We start from the raw sequence: 17,208 nt of genomic DNA on the forward strand, positions 1-17,208 counted from the left end.
ACCCTAATCCTAATATTTGTACAATCTTGAACACACATATTTGGAATTTGTGAGTGTGGAATCAAATCCAATCTAGAAGCTCGATACCTCTTGGTATCGTGTCTCTCTTATCTCCCACTTTTGAGTTCTTGAGAGCTTCTTGATATTGAGTGAGCTTCCACCATCTTCCTCTCCCTTGAGCATTTCAATCCTATATTTTTGTAGCATCATAAATACGCGTACACAATGACCTCAGAATGCTAGTAATAGCATGCATACAGAACCATCTGACGGTTATAGAAGCAGCTGTTGAAGACCACAACCGCTTGGAGATCCGAACCGTCAACCCTTGCGATGGCTTACCTACCCTCACACATCCCTCTAGGTCACCGCTGCTAACCCGCATGGTTATGCAATAACACGTGGCTGGACTGTGCGAACCACACATGCACATCCATGGACTAAAGTCAGATGGCTTACACGGTGCAAAGTGTATGTGCAACAATCATTTTAGGCATAGCCTCGACAAAGAACTAGGTGCGGTAAGTTAAATCTCACCCTTCACTCAGTACACAATAATTTACAAAGCATCTCATTTAGAAAAACATTCAGAAAAACATCCACTCTCTATAGCCACAATGCCCGTCTAAACGTCCTTTTTTTATTTCTCCTTCCTATCGAAAAGCATCCCCACATTTCGAACATCTTGAATGATGTTGCCTGTTCAAAAGCAACCATTATAGTGACATATGCGCTTAGCTGCACACTGATACTTTATTTTGCGAGGCCCTTCTGCAACCATCGCCATAGTTCTACTCTTCATCTAAACTAGAAATGTACTGAACAGGTGCAACAATGCCACCCACCTTTCTCAATCCTGCATCACTGCTCTCAGGTAACTCTATCTGCAACTGCGTCGTCGCTCACTCGAACCAGCAGTCGTAGTCGTCCTCGTCACTAACTGCCTCTTCCACATGAACATCTTCAATCTTCGATCTTGATCCAAATCCATCAACCATCGTAATGGATGAGGCTTGGATCTATCCACTACATGCTATGGAGGCCACTACTCCATGGGCAATACTTCGTCTATCCATGCACCCGGTAGTAATTGTTATTGCTAGCATCATTCTTGTGCCATCATAGGCCTTTGAATCACCATCAGCTCATTGGAAGGGGTCCGGCAACCTAGGAAAAGGTGTGTGCTTATTATAATACCTCCCCAGAAACCTATCCGCCTCTTTCCACCAAGGAGGACGAGGAGGTCGTGACATATTGAAAGAATGGGCACACAATTCAACCCATAGACAAAGTGAACGCCTCTGCCATTTCAGCACATCTATTCTTTTGCTGTTGTGAAGAATTGCTTCCACAATGCCTTCTGCCAGCTCTTCATATTTGGCTTGCCAATCCTCCTCAATCTGTACTGACTCCGCAACCAGTCCTTTTTCCTTATCTGCACCACCACCACCAGAAGAAGTACTGGACCCCTTTGGTCCAGAACTAGTTGGCACCTACGGACCCTATTGCTACCAGAACACGCACTAGCTCCTGCATCTCCCTCTATCCTGGGTTGTCATTTGTCTGGAACCAGCTCCCCACATGTCTGTGGAACAATAGCCGCACTCATCTTGCCACCTACCTATCCCATTCCGCTCGCACATCACCCTAACGAGCTTCCAGGAGCGAGCCCATCTACTCCATGTTAACACTCACATTCCCTAGAAAAGCCCACAAATACTCCGCCAGTGCATCGGTAGTACATTGGCGTAGCAACTCATGCTCAATGCTCAACACATACTCCACATGCAGCTGATGCAGGGCCTCCAAATGTGCTTCTGCCACTTGAACTCTGGCTTCAAGGACTATCATTCGGTCCTCTAGTTGCCGCACCCACTCTTGCTGACCTTGCAGAGACTCATTTTCCATGCGCAATTGCGTGACTTCTGCCTCCGAATTGGTCACTCTCGCACACTCTCCCCCGCACCAATTTGTGAAGCTATCCACACGAGCAAATGCGAACAAAACTGCAGCTGCACATGCATAGGCTACGTCTAAAAATTGAACCCCGTAGAAGACACCGGAGACACACTCGTAGACTCCGAGATCGTCATTAACACTTCTGTTGCCGACACCCTTGCCGCATCAAAGACCACCGTTGATGTTGTAGGAGTCACTGCAATCATTGTTGCTGCACTCTGCTGAAGCTACTCCATCCACCGCTGCATAAGGGAACCTCCCATCACCCGAGTACCTCTTGGAATCACCACTGCAGTGGGCACTGGAGTCACTGTCACCCACTCTGCCACGACTGGTAATGCCAAAGGTGTAGACACAGCAATTTGCATCGTCGCCACCCCACTGGTAAAAATGCCTCCCACACCGCCTGTATGTGAAGGAGTCGAGGGGGAAAGGGGAGATACCACCCCCTGGCTAAGGCGAGGCTTCTTCCTTCATTATTTCATAGCCACTCCGCCAGCAGATCCCTCAGAGTTCTTCATCCTGTGCAGGCCCCTTAGGTGCAAGAGTGAGCACCAAGGCAGTCCACCGTTGAGGCATTGTAGACTCCAGGGACCAGATGTATGGGAAACAAAATCTCCAGGACCTGCCCAATCTTGGAATTCACTACCTGCTTCTTATGTACATGTGTTTCCACCCGTAAAGCCTTTGCATGAATCCGCTCCTCTAGGATTCAAGCCCATGGCAGCACCGCCCTCTCCTTAGAAACCGCTATCATCCCTCGAGTCCGAGGAGTGATGGTCTCGAGTATCTAGCAATATAGGTCCCTCATCTGAGCATCCGAGCACCCACTCAGCTTGTATTTGCCCCTAGTAGGAGCTCCAAACTTTGCCTCCATCCCCGCCGATGTACACATTGGCTGTGCGATCATCCCTCCATCCATAGGCAAAAAGAGATGATGATGAATCAATTACACTATTAGCTCTCGATGCTCATCCAAGAACAGCAGATCCTACCGCCAACTACTGGCAAAGCGCTGATGCTGATAGATGAACAACCACCCTCTACCAATCAATATTGCTGAAATTTTGAATCCGTAGAAGCTGGAGGTGAGCATCAATCGACTGGGAATCAATATACACCAACGGAAGAAGAGGAAGAAATTGAGCATGAGCAATTCCCATGGTGAGACAAAGGAGAAGAAAAAATATAAGAATGGACGCCGATGAGAGCTAAAAGGCAAATGCACTCAAGAGAACTACAAGTGCGATGAAGAGAAAGCAGCAAGCAACTGGTACATGCAAACAATTGCTCAAGAGTTGTAATTCAGATTGCTAATATCCCGCCCTAACGATAGTGCATTGCATGGCGGCTAGGCTAAGACCTCGTAGAAGACTGTTGTCATGATGGTATGGATGCTGCGAACCCTTCTGCCACATGTCCTAATGCGATAGCTCTACCGCTTCCACTTCAACCCAAGAAATCTGCGCCTCATTAGAGATGGGAAATGGGCATTGAAGACTGCCATCATGATGGTATGGAAGAAGCCAAAACCCATTAACTGGATGTGGAAGTATGTGCCATTGCAAATCTGCAAGATAAAATGATGTCGATCCACAATCATGAAAAACCCAGAATGGACCTGACCATCGCAATTTCAACATTAACCCCTTTTTTTTTTTAAAGGCGAGTTTGAACAAAAGAACCAATTGCTCGCGCTCAAAAGATTTCTTCTTGGAAGCCAAATCCACCCTTCTGCCATGTGTCCTCATGCAATAGCTCGGCCGCCTCCACCTCAAGCTGGGAAATCTGCGCCTCATTAGAGATGGGGAATGGGCATTGAAGACTGTCGTCATGATGGTATGGACGAAGCCGAAACCCATTGATTGGATGTGGAAGTATGTGCCCTTGCAAATCCACAAGATAAAACGATGTCAGTCCACAATCATGAAAAGCCTAGAATGGACCTGACCATCGCAATTTCAACTTGAACCTCGGCATTTTTCCAAGGCAAGTGTTGAACAGAAGAACCAGTTGCCCGCGCTCAAAAGATTTCTTCTTGGAAGCCAAATCCACCCTCCTCTTGTGCCGTGCTTGAACCTCCAATGTGAGATAATATCTCTCCAACTGTAAATCATCCAATTGGTCTAGAATATCAAACCGGAATACCATAGAGTCATGCGGAAGAAGCCTATCCTCCACCACAATCCTCAGACTCAGAACAATATGCTCGATCGTCGGCCTGATTACTTCCAACCCAAATGCCAACTTAAAAGGAGTCAACCCCATGGCCACCTTGAATGATGTGCGCTACGCCCATAATGCTGCCAGTAACTTCTCATCCCAATCCGTGCGGTGCTTATTCACCACTAGCATTGCATACAAGATTACATAGCATGTAGTAGGAAAATGCCACTATACAAGATGCATATTCCTCTTTCTCTCTTAGAGAAGTCCATCATAGGTGTCATTTGATGATCTTACAAGTTGCTTGCTTCATGTGGCTTCTTACAACCCAGGGGATTCACTCTTCATTAAAGGGGGATGTCACATGCGTGCATGAACTTTAAGAAAACCCCCTATTTAAGATCCACGTAGGATGATAAAACACCCCTATTTAAGCTTAAATAAGATACCACCAAAATTCTATTATGTCTCCCCCTTTCCTTAAATCTACGTTCTTTCTCAAGAATTTAGATCACACAATAAGAAAATTTAGATTACTTTCCCTATGACTATTTAAAACCAAACTTGTTTGGACTAGTTACCCAAGGTAGCCTATACTATGTCCCCCCCTCTTAAATGTGGCATGGCCCCCCTAACTTAAATTCAATATTGGGAAAACATAAAAAGGGCCCCCACCCCTAATGTATAAGCTTATGCCTCATTTCAAAAAAGCCCCCTATTGTACACTCACGTGATATGATAAGTTTCCCCCTATGAATCCCCCGGGTCTGACAATTCTTTGCAAGATGACCCATTTCACCACAATGATGAAACTTTCTTTGTGATGGGTCTTTCAAAAAAGAATGGGCCTCATCATGACTCTTTTTCTAACAAAAACAACATTTGAATCCCTTTTTCTTCTTGCTATGACCATGGATAGGGCCTATTGAGTTGATGTAGATGCACTGCCTTGATGTTGCACTCTTCACTGACCAAAGCACTAATAATTCTTTCTAAATCTGGATCGGGGAGATGCTTTAAGGTTGTGAAGAGGTTCTCATATGGCTCAGGCATGCTCTTCTAGAGCACTGCAATAACATCCTCCTCTTCCACCTTAGCATTAATAGTGGCCAATTGCATTGTGATATTATGGATTTCACTAATAAAATCACCTAGTTTTCCATTTCAAAAAAGCCTAAACCACACAATTTGACTTTGAGTGCAATACGAGAGTGCTTGTGGCACTTGCTCCATAGAGTTGATTCCAAGATATCTTTGATGACATGGCTCCCACCACAAGATGAATGAGTTTTGGATGGAGGTTAAGTGCAATGATGGACAATGCTTGTTCTTCAATATCATCATCATCTATATTGATGTCAATATGCTTCATGACTTGGATGTAGGGCCATAGACCTTTACACATTACGACGTATTTCACTTGGGTTTTGCCAAGTATGAAACCTTTGCCATCGAACAATTTAATATGCACAAAGGAAATTTGCTTTGTCGCCAATTTTTTTAAAAAAAACACCATCTTATAATTGTTTATGCAAGAAAAATGAAGGAAACAACATCCAATAAATGGCTCAGAAGAAAACTCCTCAAAACAATTTCCAAGGCTAAGAAAAAGAGATTTCAACTTTACAATTGGCCTAAAATAAGTACCTTAGGAGTGAATGGTAAGAGGGGGCCAAATTTTAGCTTTCCACTTGTCAGCCTAGAGCTACCACCCTTAAACCTTAAAGAGAAATCTTTGGGGAAAATGCAATGGAATAAACATCTGTAGAGTAATCTTCTTCATTGCACAGGATGAAGGATGATGTAGAGATGATTCTGAGCTCATTTGTCTTCTCTTCTTTTCCCCTTTCTTTCTCTACATTGTAACATTGGAAAACCCTTCCTAGTGGAAGCAAGAAAGTGCATGGGTAAGTCGGGTTAGCAAGCCAATGGGATGCAGGTTGGGGATGAGGACCCTAATCCTAATACTTGCATAAGAACACACATATTTGGAATTTGAGTGTGGAATCAAATCCAATCTAGAAGCTCGATACCTCTTGGTATCGTGTCTCTTATTTCCCACATTTGAGTTCTTGAGAGCTTCTTGATATTGAGTGGGCTTCCACCATCATCCTCTCCCTTGAGCATTTCAATCCTATATTTATGTAGCATCATAAATACGCGCAGACGCTATAGGAAACAATAGACAAATGATACACGTAACATCCACGAGAACGGAATACAAATATACAAGAGAATGATAGAACACTCAAGAACATTGTTTTCGGAGCAATGGCTTGCACAACATATGTGTACACAATGACCTCGGAATGCTAGTAACCCTTGCGGCTAACCTACCCTCACACACCCCTCTAGGTCTCATTGCTGCTAACCCACATGGTTATGCAATAATGCATGGCACTCATGGTGGACTGTGCGAACCACACATGCACATCCCTAAACTGAAGTCAGATGCCTTACACTGTGCAAAGTGTATGTGCAACAATCATTTTAGGCATAGCCTCGGCAGAGAACCAAGTACGGTAAGCTAAATCTCACCCTTCAATACACAATAATTACAAAGCATCTCATTCCAAAAAACATCCACTCTCTATAGCTGCAATGCTTGTCTGAACGTCCTTTTTTTATTTCTCCTTTCTATCCAAAAGCATCGCCACATTTTGGACATCTTCGATGTTGCCTGTCCAAAAGCAACCATTATAGTGACGTATGCGCTTAGTTGCACACCGACACTTTATTCTGTGAGGCCCTTCCGCAGCCATCACCATAGTTCTACTCTTCATCTAAACTACAAATGTAGTGGAACAGGTGCAACAATGCCACCCACCTTGCTCAGTCCCGCATCACTGCTCTCAGGTAACTCTGTCTGCAACTACGTTGTTGCTCCACTCGAACCAACATCCGTAGTCATCACTAGCTGCCTCTTCTGCATGAACATATTCAATCTTCGATCCTGCTCCAGATGCATCATCCATTGTAACAGATGAGGCTTGGATTTATCCACTACCTGCTGTTTAGGCCACTGCTCCGTGGGCAATACTTCGTCTATCCATGCACCCGGCGGTAATTGCTGTTGCCATCGTTCCTGTGCCATCGCAGGTCTTTGAATCACCATCGACTCATAGGAAGGGGGATCTGGTGACCTAAGAAAAGGCGTGTGCTAAAACCTATTTGCCTCTTTCAACCAAGGAGGACGAGGAGGTAGTGACAGACTGAAAGAATGGGCGCACAATTCCAACCACAGACAAAGTGAACACCTCTCCTGCTCAACGCATCTATTCTTTTGCTGTTGTGAAGAACTGCTTCCACGATGCCTTCTGCCAGCTCTTCATATTTGGCTTGCCAATCCTCCTCAATCTATACAAACTCTGCAACCACTCCTTTTTCTTTATCTACACCACGACCACAGAAGAAGTATTGGACCCCTTTGGTCTAGAACTAGTCGGCACCTACGAAACCTATTGCTAACTAGAACCTGCACCAGCTCCCGCATCTCCATCCATGCTGGGTTGTCATTTGTGCGGAACCAGCTCCTGATAGGTCTGTGGAACAATAGCCACACTCCATCTTGCTACCTCCTTATCCCATTCTGCTCGCACATCACCCTGAAGAGCTTCCAGGAGCGAGCCCATCTACTCCATGTTAACACTCACGTTCCCCAGAAAAAACTCACAAATACTCCGCCAGTGCATCGGTAGTACATCGGCATAGCAACTCCTCAACACATACTCTGCATGCAGCTACTGTGTGGCCTCTTAGTGTGCTTCCACCGTGACTTGAACTCTAGCTTCAAGGACTATCATCCGATCCTCCAGTTGTCGCACCCGCTCTTGTTGACCTCGCAGAGACTAATTTCCCATCCGCAACTCCATGACTTCCGCCTCCAAACTAGTCACTCTTGTAGACTCTCCCCCCGCACGTCCAATTTGTGAAGCTATCCATGCGAGCAAATGCGAACAAAACTATAGTTGCACATGCATAGGCTGGGTCCAAAAATTGAACCTGGTAGAAGACACTAGAGACACACCCGCAGACTCTGAGATTGCCGTTAACACTTCTGCTATCGACACCCTCCACCAGATCAGAGGCCACCACTGATGTTGTAGGAGTCACCGCAGTCATTGTTGCTGCACTCTGCTGATGCTGCTCCATCCACCATTGCATAAGGAAGGTGTGTGTGTGTGTGTGTGTAGGTATATGTAAAAGCAATAAAGGTAGTTCAATTCAATATGCTAGAAATTTGAGACATTTTAAGTATATGTAAAAGCATTAGAACCATTGAACTATAAAAGAATACCAAAAATAATTCAAGAATGTTTCATTCACTCATATATTGTTAATGTTCTCTCTTTTTGTGAAATAAACTGCATACTTTTTCATTATATTTTCCTTGGATCCCAAAATGAGAAGCTTGAGTGTCTAATCTTACTGCATCTTCTGTACTCTATGTAATTATTTTTCCCCCAACCCTAAAATAATTAAAATTTTAGCTGTTTATTTGAAATGGAACTATAAATTTGTGCACGTTTTTGAAATATTCCAAATTTCCCTTACTTCCAGAGAATCCTTATGGACAAACATTTGCAATTACCTAAATAATACGACATATAGCAGCGGATTTGGATCTATGGGATATCCTACAACAGGAGAGAGAATTCAAAGAACAGACGAGCCGCATCACACGAGTTCAAGAAGATGCTCTAGATATGGTTTACCTAGGAGAGGGTGGAGCATCTAAACCAATCAAAGTTAGCACATTGTTGATGGATGAATTCCACAGTGAATTGATTGCCCTCTTGCGGGAATTTTTTGATGTGTTCGCCTGGGATTATGCGGATATGAAGGGTTTGGATCTGAAATTTTACTAGCATCGGGTCAACCTCACTGCCAGATGTGATGCCGACAAAGATACGGAGGTATCGTATGAATCCGCATGTGGCCAAGCAAGTGCATGAAGAACTAGAGCATCTGCTATGGGTGGGATTCATTGCACCAATTGAGAATCCGTAGTGGATTTCCTCGATTGTCATTGTGCCAAGGAAAAATAAGAAATTGCAGATTTGTGTCGACTATCGCAAGATGAATGCGGCCACTATACCTAATCCATTTCCCTTACTGTACATGGATTCTATGCTGGACGAAGTAATGGGGCATGAGGTGTACTCCTTCTTGGATGGATGTAGCAAGTACAACCAAATCCGAATGACTCTGGAGGACCAACCCAAAATAGCGTTCATCACATCATGGGGGGTCTATGTCTGCATAGTCATGTGGTTCCGATTGCGGAATGCTCCCTCAACTTTTCAGCGGGCAATGCAGGAGATTTTTGGCTCCTATTTGATAGATTTCATGCGGATTTTCCTGGATGACCTCAGTGTGTTTGGCACATTTGCTGAGCACATGGAGCATTTGCAAAAGTGTTTCCAATGATGCAGGGAAGTCTTCTTCAGTCTGAATCCTATGAAGTGCATGTTCGCAGTCCATGGTAGCCGATTCTTGGGGCATGTGATCTCGGCATAAGGAATTGCAGTGGATCCGGACAAAGTGGCATGATTATGCAAGCCCCGGTGCCAAAGGAGTGCTTGTGATTCTTGGGCCGAACTCGATGGCATGGTAGACATCTGCGATTCTTGGCTCACATGGTGATTCCCTTAAATGCATTGGCTCATGTGGAACTGAAGGCATTTGTGTGGACTGCAAAGTGCGACCAAGCGCACCGACAACTCAAGATTCAGCTTTCTAGAGCACCAGTGCTACTTTCTCCAAATTGGGAGAAGAATTTTCATGTGTTCATGGATGCCTCGGATAGAGCTATTGGGAGTGTCTTGATGAAGGAAGATGCGAATAAATGGTATTCCCAGTCTACTACGCAAGCCGACAACTCTCAACGGTCAAAAATAATTATTTTGTCACAGAGCGAGAAGGGATCTATTCCATCAAGAAATTTTGGCATTATCTATTGGGTCGACCTTTTGTATTCCATGTTGATCATTCCGCATTGTTGTATTTGGTAAAACAGTAAGGTCTTATGGGCCAATTGGCACGATGGGTGTTGCTATTGCAAGAATATGATTTTAATGTGATTCATTGGTCGGGCTCGTAGCATGCAGTTGCAGATTACCTATCCCGACTAGAGTCTGTAGAGCTACCAATGGGAGTAGAGGACGAATTTCTTGATGTGGAGATAGCAATGGTTGGGTCCATTCTAGAATTTTCATGATGTGTTCACTCGGTTTGGATGCCCATTTGAGATTGTCAACGATAGGGGGACTCACTTTGTCCAATAAGTTCATCAAGCGGATGAATTCTTTTTATATGGTGATTCACAAGAAGTCTTCCCGCTATTATCCACAGGCGAATGGATTGGCATAGTCTACAAATCATACTTTCAAGCGGATTATGTCATTGTTGGTGAATGAGCACAGCACGGATTAGGACGAGAAGTTACTAGCAGCATTATGGGCTTACCGCACATCATTCAAGGTGGCTAGGGGGTTGACTCCTTTTAAATTGGCATTTGGCAATTACGTCAATCGAGCATACTGTTCTGAGTTTGAGGATTGCAATGGAGGATAATCTTCTTCTATAGGATTGTATGGTATTCCGGTTGGATGTTCTAGATCAATTGGATGATTTGTGGCTGGAGAGCTATTATCTCACCCTGGAGGTTCAAGCACGGTGTAAGCAGAGGGTGGATTTGGCTTCAATGAAGAAATCTTTTGCGTGTGGGCAACTGGTTCTTCTATTCAACACTCACCTTGGAAGGATGCCGGGGAAGTTGAAATTGCAATGGTTGGGTCCATTCTAGATTTTTCATGATTGCAGATCGACATCGTTTTATCTTGCGGATTTGCAAGGGCATGTACTTCCTTATCCAGTTAATGGTTTTCGGCTTCGTCCATACCATCATGATGGCAGTATTTAGTGGCCAGTTCTGATCTCTAATGAGGCATGAATTTCTTGGGTTGAGGGGTAGAGCTGCATGAGGACATGTGGCAGCAAGGTTCCTGGCATGATGACAGCAGCTGCCATGCAATGACCTATTGTGAGGGCGGGATATTGGCAATTTGGATTGCAGTTCATGAGCATTTTTTTGCATGTACCAGTCGCTTGCTTCTTTCTCTTCATCGGACTTACAGTTCTCTTGAGTTCATTCGCCTTCCAACTTTCATCTGCATTCAACACTCTCTCTTTCCTTCTCCTTCGCATAGCTATGGGGATGGCTCATGCTCAGTTTCTATCTCTTCTACCACTAGTTTACATTGATGCCCAGTTGATCGTTAGGCTATTATGTATTTGAAGTTTCAGCAGCATTGATTGGAAGAGGGTACCTGCTCATCCAGTAGCGTTGGTGCTTTGCCAACAGCTGTGGGTAGGATCTGCAGTGGAGTTTTTGGAGGAGCATTGGGAGTTGACGATGCAATTCATTTATAAGCGCCTGTTGTTGCCTTTGGTTGGAGGAATGATTGTGCAACCAACGTGTTCCACGGAGGCGATGGAGGCAGAGTTTGGAGTTGATGCTCAGGGAGAGTACAAGCTGAGTGGGTGCTCGGATGGTTAGATGAGCGATCTCTATTGGGGGATACTTGAGTCGGTGTTCTTGCAGGATCAAACTTATACAATTACTCCTAGGACTCGAGGGATGATCGCAGTGGGCTGAGCAGCGGGTGGTGCCATGGGGACAGATTCTGAAGGAGCGGATTCATGCAAAAGCTCTATGGGTGGTGATAGCAGTAGAGAAGAAGCAAGCGGTGAATTCCAAGATTGGGTAGATTCTGGAGATCCTGTTCCCCCTGCATTTGGAGTCTACATCGCCTCGATGGTCTACTGCCTTGGTACCTACTCTTGAGCTGGAGGGGCCTGCATAGGAAGAAGCTAAGGCATCTGCTGGAGGATTGGCTATGAAGCAGCAGAAAAAAAAGCCTCGTCTTAGTCAGGGAGTGGTCTCTACCCTTGCACCCTTGACTCCTTCCCATGGAGGTGGCATGGCGGGTGTCTTCACTAGCGGTGTGGCATCCACGCAAATTACTATGTCTACACCACTGGCAGTACCAATCATGGCAAAACGAGTGATGGTGACTCTAGCGACCACTGCATCGGTGACTCTCACAGATACTCTGCTGGTGAGTGGCTCCCTGACTCAACAGTGGATGGAGCAGATTCAGCAACATGCGTTCAGCAACGATGACTGCAGTGGCCTCTACAATGGTAGTGGCAGTATTTGAGGTGGTGCAGGTGTTCGCATTAAAGGCTTCCATAGCAATTTTTGAGTCTGCGTGTGTTTCTCTGGTGTCATCCATCGGGTTTTCTTTGTGGGCACAGCCTGTGAATGTTCAGCTGTAGTTTTGTTCCCAGTTGCTCACTCGACTGGCCTTGCAAATGGGTGCAAGGGGGATTCTATGAGAGTGACCAACTTAGAGGCAAAAGTCACACAGCTACGGATGGAAAATGAGACTCTATAGAGTCAGCAAGAGTAGGTGCGGTAACTAGAGGACAGGGTGGCAGTTCTTGAAGCCTAGGTTCAAGTGGCAGAAGTGCATTCAGAGGCCACTCAGCAACTGCATTTGGCATATGTGTCGAGCATTGAGCATGTCAAGTTACTATGCCGATGTACTATTGATGCACTGGCTAAGTACTTAAGGGCCTTTTCGAGAAATGTCAGTGTCAACATGGAGCAGATGGGCTCGCTCCTGAAGGCTCTTCAAGGAGATGTGCATGCGAAATGGGATAGATAGGTGGCAAGATGGAGTGCGGCTATTGTTTTACATACATGTCGAGAGCTAGTTCCGCACCAACATGAACCCGAGATGGATGGAGATGTAGGAGCTAGTGCGGGTCCCGGTCTGCAATCGGGTTCGCCAGTGCAGATGGGTTCTGGACCAAAGGGGTCTAGTACATCTTCAGGTGGTAGTGGTGGTGGTGCAGATAAGGGGAAAGGAGTTGTTGCAGAGTCAGTGCAGATTGAAGATAGTAAGCCGCATCCTTTGCAGTGGCTGATGGATCTCGAGCAGGATCATAGACTGAAAATGTGGTTGTGAAAGAGGCAGCAGAGACTACAGCTGTTGTTTTGGGTGGAGCGATGATGCAGTTTCATATAGAGTCGGGGCTGAGCAAGGTGGGGTCATAGATGCACCTGTTCAGTACATTTCTAGTTGAGATGAAGAGTAGAACTATGGCGATGGCTGTTGAAGGGCCTCGTGGCCAATTGGTGAGGTTTCCATACTACGAAGTCTTAGGACTCTGTCACGGTTGTTAGGGAAGCACCAAGAGCACAGGCTCCTTATCCCGATTGTGTGCACAGGTCACCGCCACATTGAGGATAGACAAGAGGTTCTACGTGTGCGAATTTGTCTGTATCATAGTCAGGGTCTATTTGGCTCAAGAGGACATGGAATCCCTTACAGAACCTCGCGTGGTGGACTTAAATGGCGTGGCAGAAATCCTCCTTTTGCTCCTATAATTTGGGTTGCTTTTGGACATGCAAAATTGAAGATGTTCGAAATGCGGAGATGCTTTTGGACAAGGAGGAGACACAACAAAGGACGTTCAGACAAGCATTTCGACTAATGAGAGTGGATGTCTTTCTGAATGTTTTTGGATGAGATGCTTTGTAATTCAGGTGTATTGAGTGAAGGGTGAGAATTGACTTACTGCACCTGGTTCTCTGCCGCGGCTATATTGCCTAAAATGATTGTTACACATACATTATGCACCATGTAGTTCGCACAATCCACTATGAGTGCCATGTGTTATTGCATAACCATGCAGGTTAGCAGCAATGACCAAGAGGGGTATGCGAGGGTAGGTTAGCCACAAGGGTTGGTGGTTCAGATCTCCAAGCGTTTGGGTCTTCAATGGCTGCTTCCCTAACCGTCTGAAGGTTCAAACCACCCCCAACACCCTGCTTGTGGTCGAGCGAGTGCATAAATCCCAGTGAAGAACCTCATCCGATGGTCGTGACAACGAATTCTATGATTGCTATCTTCCCAGTAGGCATGCATGCGCACACGCTCGCAAGGACCTCCTAATCCCTTGACACCAACGACATGGCTACGACGGTGTAACAGTGATCTCGAGCATGAGACGTCACTCTGCAAGAAGCTCCGAGAGGGGTCGATTGGCATCAGAGTCCACCTTCTAAGTCAATTTCACCGCCAAGGTTGGGAGTGCGGGTATCGCTTGATGCACGCCAAGTAATGAGTGCATCTTTGTCACCGACTACGGTTTTGGCGGCTTCTCACAATCTCTTTGGTCAAGGAAGACCATCTGGAGGAGCACCAAACGTTGGAGGCACTATGATGGCTACGGTGACCCATGCCAACTATACCAAGTTTGTGGGATGAAACTTAGATGACCCCGATGCACATGTTCGGTAGTTTGAGAAGGTGTATGAAATCAACAATCTAGGAGTTGTGGCACTGCTCCGACAGCAGGCAGCTTTTGAGTCAACTTTAGCGGGCAAGGCAGCACGTTGGTTGGTAGAGTATGCAATGAACCATTTCACCACATATGATGTGGCTTGCGACACATTCTTGAGACGGTTTTGTCGAGAAAAAATGATTCCGCAAACTCTAGATAGATTGCACCACTTGGAGGAGGGAGATCGGGATGTGGAAGGTTATGCATCCAAATTTAACTTACTCTTGCAACATGTGTCTATGGGGCAACGGCCTGCTCAGGAGGTACTCAATGACTACTTCATTTTAGGGCTGTCATGGATCTGTGGATGGTGTTGGCCATAGTGGATCGAACACAGACAATGCTCATAGCGATCATGGTGCAAGAAGAAAATGCCAAAATCTAAGAAGTCAAATGATAGTGATGAAGATTCGGATGTGACCAGTTTGGACGAAAGCTCTGAAGGTAATAGTTTGAAGGAATCCAACTCAGAAGCGGAGACAAAGACCCGGAGAGCCTCTAAAGGGGTAAGGGCACAGCAGTGGCTTCTGGAAAAAAATCAGTACCTCAAGGCTTGAAGGGTATATGGTGGCACTCACTGCTGCACTCCCGGTCATTGTGCCAAAGAAAAATAAGAAATTGCAGATTTGTGTCGACTATCGCAAGCTGAATGCGGCCACTGTACCTAATCCATTTCCCTTACTGTACATGGATTCTATGCTGGACGAATTAATGGGGCATGAGGTGTACTCCTTCTTGGATGGATGTAGCAGGTACAACCAAATCCGAATGGCTCCAGAGGACCAGCCCAAAATAGCGTTCATCACATCATGGGGGGTCTATGTCTGCACAGTCATGTGGTTCGAATTGCGGAATGCTCCCTCAACTTTTCAGCGGGAAATGTAGGAGATTTTTGGCTCCTATTTGATAGATTTCATGCGGATTTTCCTGGATGACCTCAGTGTATTCGGCACATTTGCTAAGCACATGGAGTATTTGCAAAACTGTTTCCAACGATGCAGGGAAGTCTCCTTCAGTCTGAATCCTATGAAATGCGCGTTCACAGTCCAGGGCAGCCGATTCTTGGGGCATGTGATCTCGACATAAGGAATTGCAGTGGATCTGGACAAAGTGGCATGATTATGCAAGCCCCGGTGCCAAAGGAGTGCTTGTGATTCTTGGGCCAAATTCGATGGCATGGTAGACATCTACGATTCCTAGATCACATGGCGATTCCCTTGAATGTATTGGCTCATGTGGAACTGAAGACATTTGCGTGGATTGGAAAGTGCGACCAAGCATACCAACAACTCAAGATTCAGCTTTCCAGAGCACCATTGCTACTGTCTACAGATTGGGAGAAGAATTGTGATGTGTTCATGGATGCCTTAGATAGACCTATTGGGAGTGTCTTAATGAAGGAAGATGTGAATAAATGGTATTGCCCAGTCTACTACACAAGCCGACGACTCTCAACAGTCAAAAAGAATTATTTTGTCACAGAGGGAGAAGGAAGGGAGAAGGATTGGGTGGGACAATACCACTGGGATTTCTGCACTCGCTCGACCGCAAGCAGGGTGTTGGGGGTTGCCATGACCCCGATGCACATGTTCAGCAGTTTGAGAAGGTGTACGAAATCAACAATCTAGGAGTTGTGGTACTGCTCCGACAGGAGGCAGCTTTTGAGTCAACTTTAGCGGGCAAGGCAACACGTTGGTTGGCAGAGTACGTAGTGAACCATTTCACCACATATGATGTGGCCTGCGATGCATTCTTGAGACAGTTTTGTTGAGAAAAAGTATTCTGCAAACTCTGGATAGAGCGGCACCGCTTGGAGGAGGGAGATCAGGATGTGGAAGGTTATGCATCCAAATTTAACTTACTCTTGCAACATGTGTATGTGGGGCAACGGCCTGCTCAGGAGGTACTCAATGACTACTTCATTTCAGGGCTGTCATGGGATCTGTGAATGGTGTTGGCCACAGTGGATCGAACATAGACAATGCTCGTAGCGATCATGGTGCAAGCAGTGCGAGCGAGGGATTCGCTGCATGGGAGGACATCCAAGAACCAAAAATCCATGAAGAGTAAAACCAAGAAGAAAATGCCAAAATCTAAGAAGTCAAATGATAGTGATGAAGATTCGGATGTGACCAGTTTTAACAAAAGCTCTGAAGGTACCAGTTTGGAGGAGTCCAACTCAAAAGCAGAGACGAAGACCCGGAAAGCCTCTAAAGGGGTAAGGGCGCACCAGTGGCTTTCGAAAAAGGATCAGTACCTCAAGGCTTGAAGGGTATATGGTGGCACTCACTGCTGCAATCTTGGTCATTGTGCCAAAGAAAAATAAGAAATCACGAATTTGTGTCAACTATCGCAAGCTGAATGTGGCCACTGTACCTAATCCATTTCCCTTACTATACATGGATTCTATGCTGGACGAATTAATGGGGCATGAGGTGTACTCCTTCTTGGATGGATGTAGCAGGTACAACCAAATCCGAATGGCTCCGGAGGACAAGCCCAAAATAGCGTTCATCACATCATGGGGGGTCTATGTTTGCACAGTCATGTGGTTCGAATTGTGGAATGCTCCCTCAACTTTTCAGCGAGCAATGCAGGAGATTTTCGGCTCCTATTTGATAGATTTCATGCTGATTTTCCTGGATGACCTCAGTGTGTTCGGCA

Source organism: Dipteris shenzhenensis, chromosome 13 (genome assembly GCF_047967505.1).
Source record: "Dipteris shenzhenensis isolate YYH24624 ecotype China chromosome 13, Dip_SZ_1.0, whole genome shotgun sequence".
Lineage (NCBI taxonomy): Eukaryota > Viridiplantae > Streptophyta > Polypodiopsida > Gleicheniales > Dipteridaceae > Dipteris > Dipteris shenzhenensis.